General features: G+C 41.3%; 1 non-coding gene across 1 annotated transcript; it reads right to left on the bottom strand.

The window, feature by feature from the left end:
* Positions 1-6,883: 6,883 nt before the first annotated feature.
* On the bottom strand, positions 6,884-6,955 carry trnaa-cgc (transfer RNA alanine (anticodon CGC)). The gene has a single exon. It is a non-coding gene; the product is annotated as a tRNA-Ala (tRNA).
* Between the last annotated feature and the right edge of the window lie 1,598 nt (positions 6,956-8,553).

Here is an 8,553-nt window from a genome sequence, read left to right as displayed (position 1 = left end):
TTGAGAAAAGGCAGCCTGTACCCTTTCTCGTACTTCTTCATTCCTCTCGCCTTGGACTCGACTCCCTCCCCCCGTACTTCAGCCCCACACTTCCAGACACACACACTCATCTCCTCACCCCTGCAGCAGAAGATTTACTGTTAAGAGTAGTGGCTGTCAGGAGGTTTGAAGCGTGCACTTTCTAATTCAAACAAATGCCAAAACCGGGGTCACAGAATTATCATGGAGCCAAAAGGTGTTTCAGATGGTTCACAAGTGTTCAGAGGAAGAGCGAGAGAGGTGTTAATCTGGTCCATATCCGAGCCCTGTAAAGCTTGTAAATAAATAAACTAATAGTGAAAAATAAGCAAATGGAGAGATAAACCTACTCGGTTATCTGGTGCCACTATCAAGGCTAAGCAGGTGGCTCGAAGATGTGCTGAAGCAAAGTTCTCATTTCGCAGAAGACTGCTCAACGTTCATGCGCCGTTGGGGTCAGCAGTTTGCGTGTGGAGGGTGGTATGTCACCTATGTCATGTACCGTATACTACATTGTATATTGAACAAGCACAGGCATGTGCACCACTGTGACAGTCACACTACAGTTCATGTTTTGTTTTTTTGGTTTTTTTAACTGGAAAAAAAATATATAACCACTATGTTTTCTTCCCTTCTCCAATGTTCCCGGTAAGCGTGTACACTTATGTCTCATGATATTGCCCTCTTTTCACTGTACCTATGTGGCTTAAAATGGCTCAGTGATGCTTTTCCAAGAGGCAAAAGGGCAACTACGAGATACTTTTTACATACTTTTTGAATATAGATGTTTTTTGCGTACTTTTTTTTTTTCAGATATTAACCACTGCTAATCACGTGATGATACATGGCTAGAAAGGAATTAATGAGTTGAATGAGTTAATGATGCAGTTTGACATATGCAGGTAGGTTTCTATGAAGTTCCTGATCAAAATTAGGATGTTTGAGGTCTGCATTCTGTTTAGTAACAGCATTTAAACTAACAATTGCGATTGCAGTAGCAATTTTCAATTGGACACTAGTTACCTATAAACGCAGCAATTGCCTTAGCACCGCCATTACACGTTCCTTTTGCGATACTGTACTACAATGACAATATACAACTATAGAGCACAGAACGCTGCAAAGGCTGAAGCATTGACAATTGGCACTTTTATCCTGATCCTCACCCAAAAGTAATGGCTTTCAATAAATCCATCTTAACAGATACAAATCAATCACTGCACAAATCCATTGAATAGTTGCACTTACATGTACATCATATAATGTACTGCATGCTCTGTTTTAAATAACACATGCATGAATGTATTCATTTAACAATATGTGTACTATTGTGGCTATAGTTTTCAGTGGAGCAATGCTGGGTCTGTTACATTTGATTACTTCATTTAACTGCACGACGGAGTCAAAATATTATGAACAGCATGCATGATGCAGTGCAGTTCTACACCAACTATACACAAATACAACTTGTTTGGGGTTGATACGTTTAGATTACGCAGGTGCACCAAAGGTTATGGCTGCTCACAGTAGTGTAAAACACACACACACACACACACACACACACACAGAAATATACATATGTATATATAAAAGAAAGAAACCAGTGAAGTTATTTTCCACCATGCTGACCATGAGACGCTCTGAAGTTTCCACCTGTGCGCACGAGAGCAGCTGCTGCGTGTGAGGTGCATGAATCCACGCCAAAAGGGAAAAGAGGATTTGGAGAGGATCACCGTTATGATCGAGGGAGGGACTTCATGTGTGTATAATATTCCTTCTTCTTTCCCACCGGGACTCTGTCGTAGCAGGTAGAGCATCTCGCGCCTCTCTCAAGTCTGCAGCTTTCAAACTTCTCTCAACACATTCGGTAAGCTGTTGCTTTTTTTTTTTTTTTGCCATCCCTATTTTAATACTCTTTACTGGAGGAGAAAAGCCGTGATTGTTTATTGATTTGGGGCTTGATTCATCTCTCTCAAAGTGTACGTTGTAAAGTTTATTTTCTTTCATTCAGCGCGTTTTTTTCTCTCTCTCTGATTAATGGCGACCGGTCACGTCTGCGTTTAATACAATTAAAACATACTTCAACGGCAATTTCAAACTCTTTGCATTATTTTTTCTTTAATGAAATTAATTAGGCGCACCCCAGTTATCCTATGTCAAAAAAGACTTTTATTTACTCTACGAGTGAACTCTGCCGCACCTTATGAGCGTCATGCACCTAAAAGCCAAAAGGTGCACCTTGTATTTGAATGAGATGTGAAGTGATTTGCAAATTGTTCTCCTTGAGAAGCAAGTGACTCCTACTGCACGTCTGTAAGCGTTTAGCCCTCGCTGTCTCATCATCTCTTTATGTGCCAACGGCTGTCAAAGCACATGTTGCAATGCGCCTTTCCTTTTTTTTTTTTAAATGTGAGGAAATGAGCCATGTGGTCCACGTGTACCCAATGCCTTCTTTTCCAGCTCTGGTATTTGATGTTGTTTTAAGTAAACAGTGTTACAAGTGAAAGCAAATTGTGTGGGAGGGGAGGAAGCCTCAAATGAGAGGAGGTTCTAAATAAGGATGCAAAGTGTGTGGAGTGATGGGAAGTTGATGATTTACAACTGGAATCCTTTAAGAGCAAGTATGAGGTTGTAGCCTACTTTTGGGAGCACACTGTACTAAATACTGGTAGGATACAGTTGGAGTCCGTCACTGTACAACCTTCACCTGCTTTCCCCATACTATCGAATCAAATTGAGTAAGCAATTATAAAATGGGCGGCACGGTGGACGACTGGTTAGATCGTCAGCCTCACAGTTCTGAGGACTGGGGTTCAATCCCCGGCCTCGCCTGTGTGGAGTTTGCATGTTCTCCCCGTGCCTGCGTGGGTTTTCTCCGGGCACTCCGGTTTCCTCCCACATCCCGAAAACATGCATTAATTGGAGACTCTAAATTGCCCGTAGGTGTGACTGTGAGTGCGAATGGTTGTTTGTTTGTATGTGCCCTGCGATTGGCTGGCAACCAGTACAGGGTGTACCCAGCCTCCTTCCGATGATAGCTGGGATAGGCTCCAGCACGCCCGCGACCCTAGTGAGGAGAAGCGGCTCAGAAAATGGATGGATGGATGGAATTATAAAATGTTGTAAGGTATGGTTAATTAGGCAAACAATTTCATATTATTATTATTATTATCTGTATATGTCAATAAATAATTTATTGCAGCAGCGCGATGGAATAGTAATTAATACACTTGCTCAGTCATCTCCATTCAAACATCTCTGTGTGGAGCTGGCATGTTGTTCCAACATTTGAAAAAAAAAAAAGCGTGCTAAATTATCCTTAGGTGTGAATGGTTGTTTGTCTATAGGCCTTGCAATTGAACGGGGACCGGTCCAGGTTGTACCCTAGACTGGTGGTGAACAAAAAAAAAAAAGTCAATGTTATGTTTAAAACTAATAGCTCCCATAGCAGCAATTGGCTGACAATTATTCCAGGGTGTTCCCCTCCCCTCGCCCAAAGTCAGCTGGGATAGGCTCCGGTTATCCGCAACCCTAATGATGATAAGTGGGACAGAAAAATGGAGAGATGGATCAAGCAAATTACTAACATTACAACTAGTTGATAATAGGCAGCACACTGCTCCAGTGGTTAACACATCTGCCCCCCACTTCTGAGTTTTAGATTTCAAATCTCAGCCATGACCTTCTTGTGTGGAGTTTGCATGTTCTCCACGTGCTTGTGTGCGTTTTCTACATGTACTGCCTCAAGCGTTGTAAAAACATGTGCATGGTACATTAATTGAAGACTAAATTGGCCATGTGAGCGTGAACAGTTGCTTTTTGTTGGCTGCGGCGTGGACCAGTCCAAGGTGCACCCCGCCTCTCGCACAAAGTCAACTGGGATAGACATCAGCACTCCCGCAACCCTGATGAGGACAAGAGCTGTAGTAAATGTATGGATGGACAGTTGACCACTTAAAGTAGTCAACATTAGTATTTCTGTACTGACCATGTCACTGCGACAGCTGAACTACACACTGTGTTCATGACAACTCACTTAATTCATTACAGCTTTTTATAATGGGAACAGACCTTTTGTTGCTTCAGGACCGCCTTTTGTTCCCTTCCGATCAGTGATTTGGAAGTGAGCCAAAACAAATCAGTGTGTATGTAATATATCAGCTACATCACGTTTGTTGGTGGCATTGCATGCCACTTTATCTATTTACACACACGCATAATGTAAGCGGCACTCTAAGGGGAAACAATTAGCGAACATCTGAGACTGATTGGACCAAAAACCTGCGGCGGCACAAAGGGAATTTAAAGGCACTCATCGTGATTCTGAAATGCATGTACAAAAAAAATTAAAAAAAGACTACAACTTCTCTATATTGTTTTGCTTTCTTGAAAATTTGCGCTCTTCAAAATTCCTAAAGGAAGAAATGCAAAAATGTGTTAAAATTGCAATGAATGAACCCCAGTACCCCCCTTTTCATGGAAAATTCTTGAAATGTACTTGACATCAAACTCCACCTACAGTATGCACTTGCAATGGCATAGGCAAAAAAAGCAAGCAATTTGCTTTAGTACTACCGGTAATCCCCATACCCAGTTTCTTAGGGATGCAGCCACTGCCATAGATAGTTATTATTACGTTTAGTTTGATTCAAATTTGTTTATTTCTATGGTGGTGGCACAATGACCAAATCATTAGCACATCACATTTCTGAGGTTGGGGGTTTGAATCCGGTCTTCGGGTTTCCTTTGTGTTGTACTCTGGTTTCACCACACATTCCAAACATGTATGTTACGTTCATTGGAGACTAAATGATCCTTTGGTGTGAGTATGAGTGTGGATGATTGTCTATGTGCCCAGCAATTGGCTGGCAACCAATCCAGTGTGGTCCCTGCCTCTCGTCCAGTTAGCTGGGATAGGCTCCGGCATACCCAGAACTCTAGTGAGGATAAGTAGTATCGAAGATGGCTGGATAGTTCAATGTTTATAGCAGCCATGTCGTACTGGGAAAAAATAAGAGGGAAAGACATGTTTCCAAACATGCATCCTTTCATGCAAAGATGATCTTCTCGATCGATGCATTTTCTGTACTGTTTGTCCTATTCAGGTTCACAGTATGGGCCTATCCCAGGGGGACTCGGGATTAAATGTGGACTACACCTTGGACCGGTCTCCAGTGTGAATAGTCCTTTGAGTGCGAATCGATCCAATGCTATGTAAATGATTGCTATGTAAATGATTTTTTCTTAACAGCTGATTGTACTAATCCCTTGTCTCCTTGTTCCTACCTCCCATTATTATCTCTCACAGTTGCTCGTGCACACGCACACACACACACACACATACACCCCACACAGGCATAGAGTGTAAACAGTATGTGATTGATGGCGCGCCTCACACTGCCTCATGTGTTGCCGTGTTGATCCCTTCAACAGGCCCAGCTTCTGCTGTCCACAGTGTCCGCGATGAGTTACTACGTGGATCCAGTTTCTTCCTATCCGGCCCTTCACCCCCGTGACCGTCTGGCCGCAATGGTAAGACCCCTAACCCCCTTCTCCCCTCTCATAAATTATCTCAGACTAGCTACGCCACAACCAACTGGGAGTGTGAGGAGATTCTTTGCCAGAATGTGAGCTGTGTGTGTGGGTTTTTAACTGTGGATTCCATTATTCTTTCCCCTGTTCTTTCTCATGTATGGTGGCGCTCAGTATCTCTGCACATGCTGTACGTCATAATTTCGTCAAGATATTCTTTATTGCCCTCACACAATCTTCTGTTTTACACAATCACCCTGCACCAACACGTGCGTCTCTTTTGGCGCTCGGATGGAGACTGAGGCGCCTCCGACCTTGAACTAACTGGTCCAATTGGAGTCGCAGCATCCCTGCCGCTGCTTCGCTAAGCCACCCGCTCAGTGCTCTGGATCCAGTTGTTTCCAAATAATACAGAGTCAGAAGTAGCAGGGAACATTGCGATTCCTGGGAGGTGAGCGTTTGAAGGGTGCAGGCCAAAGAGCAGCAACACAAATGCTTCCATTTGTATGCAGAGCTTCAGTGCATTAGGATAAGAGACGGAGGTTATATGCTAATGGAAACCCCACACTGGCCTGATAGAAAACATAGAAGGTTACAGCACCGCAGGTTCTAATTGGCTCAGGTGATGAGGCTCGCCTTTGGAATTGAGGGACTTGCATATGAGGGCAGACTTGGTCAAAGGGTGAATGCAACACAAACTTGTTTGAATAAATGAGAATCATCAGCAGACAGCAGAAGACATCATGTTTCTTCCACTGTCTTTCAGTAGCATGACAAACATTTAGTACAATTCACTTTAGTTTTTATTTCACTAATTCATAATTAATGATCGCTCTAGACCAGGGGTGGCCAGACCTTCGTGCTCAATGGCCATATTTAGATTTTTTTTATAATGGCCGGGTTATTAGTAGTGGAGGTAAAAAAAAAAAAAAAAAAGGAAAAAATATATAATAATTCATTCTCATTTTTAAATTGTATTATTTATGAATAATTTAATTATAATTGGTATATGTATGTAACTGATATGTAATGAATGTTGCTGCTCATATTTTACAAAGCAGCCAAGCATCCTTTGTCACAATGAGTTCCTTTTCCTGCTCTTTGGTTATCATCGTGTTTCCTCTTTGACATATGGTACCTTTCTGTGGTGGCAACAAGTAAAAAAAAAAGACAAAGAAAAAGAAAAAGAAAAAGAAAAAAAAAACATGCCGATAATGTTTTACATGTTCCTGAACTAAAATTTTTACAATAATATTTTGCATACGACCTACTGTAGATAATGACACCAGAATTAGGGTTTTGTAATTCCACAATGGGGAAGTTCAGCATAACATGGAGATGCTGGGGTTTAAACCCAATACCTCATACATGCGAAGCATATGCTCTACCACTGAGCTACATCCCCACAATGAAAAGACAAAGACAACTATCGAGAGTCCTACAATATTTGTTGCATTTAAATGCAATGTGATGAAAAACAAAAAATGCTTCTTGCCTGAAAAAGACATCCAACATATCCCCACATGACTGAAGAGTACATTGCAATCAGATTGCATTGTGTTCAACTTTGAAAGTTTTAGCCAGCATTGCAAAACACCAGAGCAATGAAACTGCAGATGTACAAACATCCTAGTGTCCTCTTACTTCACAAGTTTAATTGTAGACATTGTTATACATTACATTATACATTGTCATAAAAGCTATGTATATACACACAGTGCATGTACATGCTACTCTAACGTAACCTTTTATACTTATATTATTATTCCTTAAAATAAACATTGTCTGATCAGTTTAGCGCATGGAAAAGGGGCTGAAATATAACATTGGCATTGATCAATCAAAGTAAAAACACTGTAGATGCTTGGGTTCACCATAGCAACGACAGAGGACACTATATTTTATCTGAAATGTGTTTATTATTTATTTAGGTTTAGTTTTTGTAGGTTTCGATTGGAAAATTAACTAGCTGGAGCAGTAACAAACTGTTAACCAGTGGCGAAACAATTAGATTAAAAAAAAAACAAAAACAAAAAAAACACAATTACGCAAAATATACAAAAAGTAAACCCAACTTTGTGAATTTTTTTTCTTGATATTTACTATACATTTATGGGCCATGTTAATTCAATAGTGTCATGCTTCAGCCATTAAGCCACCCCCTTCATTTTCCAACATACACACTGACCTCTGCATTTAAAGTTATTGTGTTATCTCAACTCCTCTCTCAAATCCATCCATCATCATGTGGGCCCTCATGCATTTTAACTTTCCCCGCTCGTTGAATGCACTGATAGGAGACGGTCACATCCCACTCAAACGTATAAAGGGTCTCATAAATTGCCCCACCTCTACCCCTCCACCAATCCACCACTCTTGTAGCATCCATAAAGCTGGCCAGCTACTGATAAATGCTGCTGTGCTTGTACAGGGAAGGCTTATCAGATTGTCAGTCACTCTGCCAGCCAGTCTCGTTGTATGCTGTATTATACACAACATGTATTATATTGTGATGTATTTCCAGCGGGACATATATCTCCTTTTTTGGGCATTTTAATTATCCGATTTCTAAAAAGTAGCATGATAACTTCTTCAATAAATAATTATCTATTGGTTCTATTCACTATATGAGAAAAGTGTCTGAATGTTTCTAGTCCCTCCAAAATGTTATTATACTACCAAATGGCACAGGAACTTTACCCCTTAAACAAGACCTTGTTATTCAGTTCGTATTTTCAAGTGGTCCAGGAACCTTTGACCTGGGGTCTGCCGCGCTGAACATATTTCCAGAAACTAATTTGGTAAATGCGCAACCTACTTCTGAATTCGGCAAAATGAGCACTTCCTCTGAGTTCGGATGAATGGCGAACTCCCGCTCCATTATTCCCTCTTTCATGAACAAGTTCCCAAGTGGACCCAAGATGCTTGAACTGCTCCACTTGGGTCAGGATCTGGAAAGGGCACGCCACACATTTCCGTCTGAGGGTCATGGCCCCAGATTTG

This window comes from Phyllopteryx taeniolatus, chromosome 8, assembly GCF_024500385.1.
Source record: "Phyllopteryx taeniolatus isolate TA_2022b chromosome 8, UOR_Ptae_1.2, whole genome shotgun sequence".
Lineage (NCBI taxonomy): Eukaryota > Metazoa > Chordata > Actinopteri > Syngnathiformes > Syngnathidae > Phyllopteryx > Phyllopteryx taeniolatus.
Note: the sequence above shows the minus strand (reverse complement) of the source record. Positions and strands in the feature narration are given on the sequence as shown.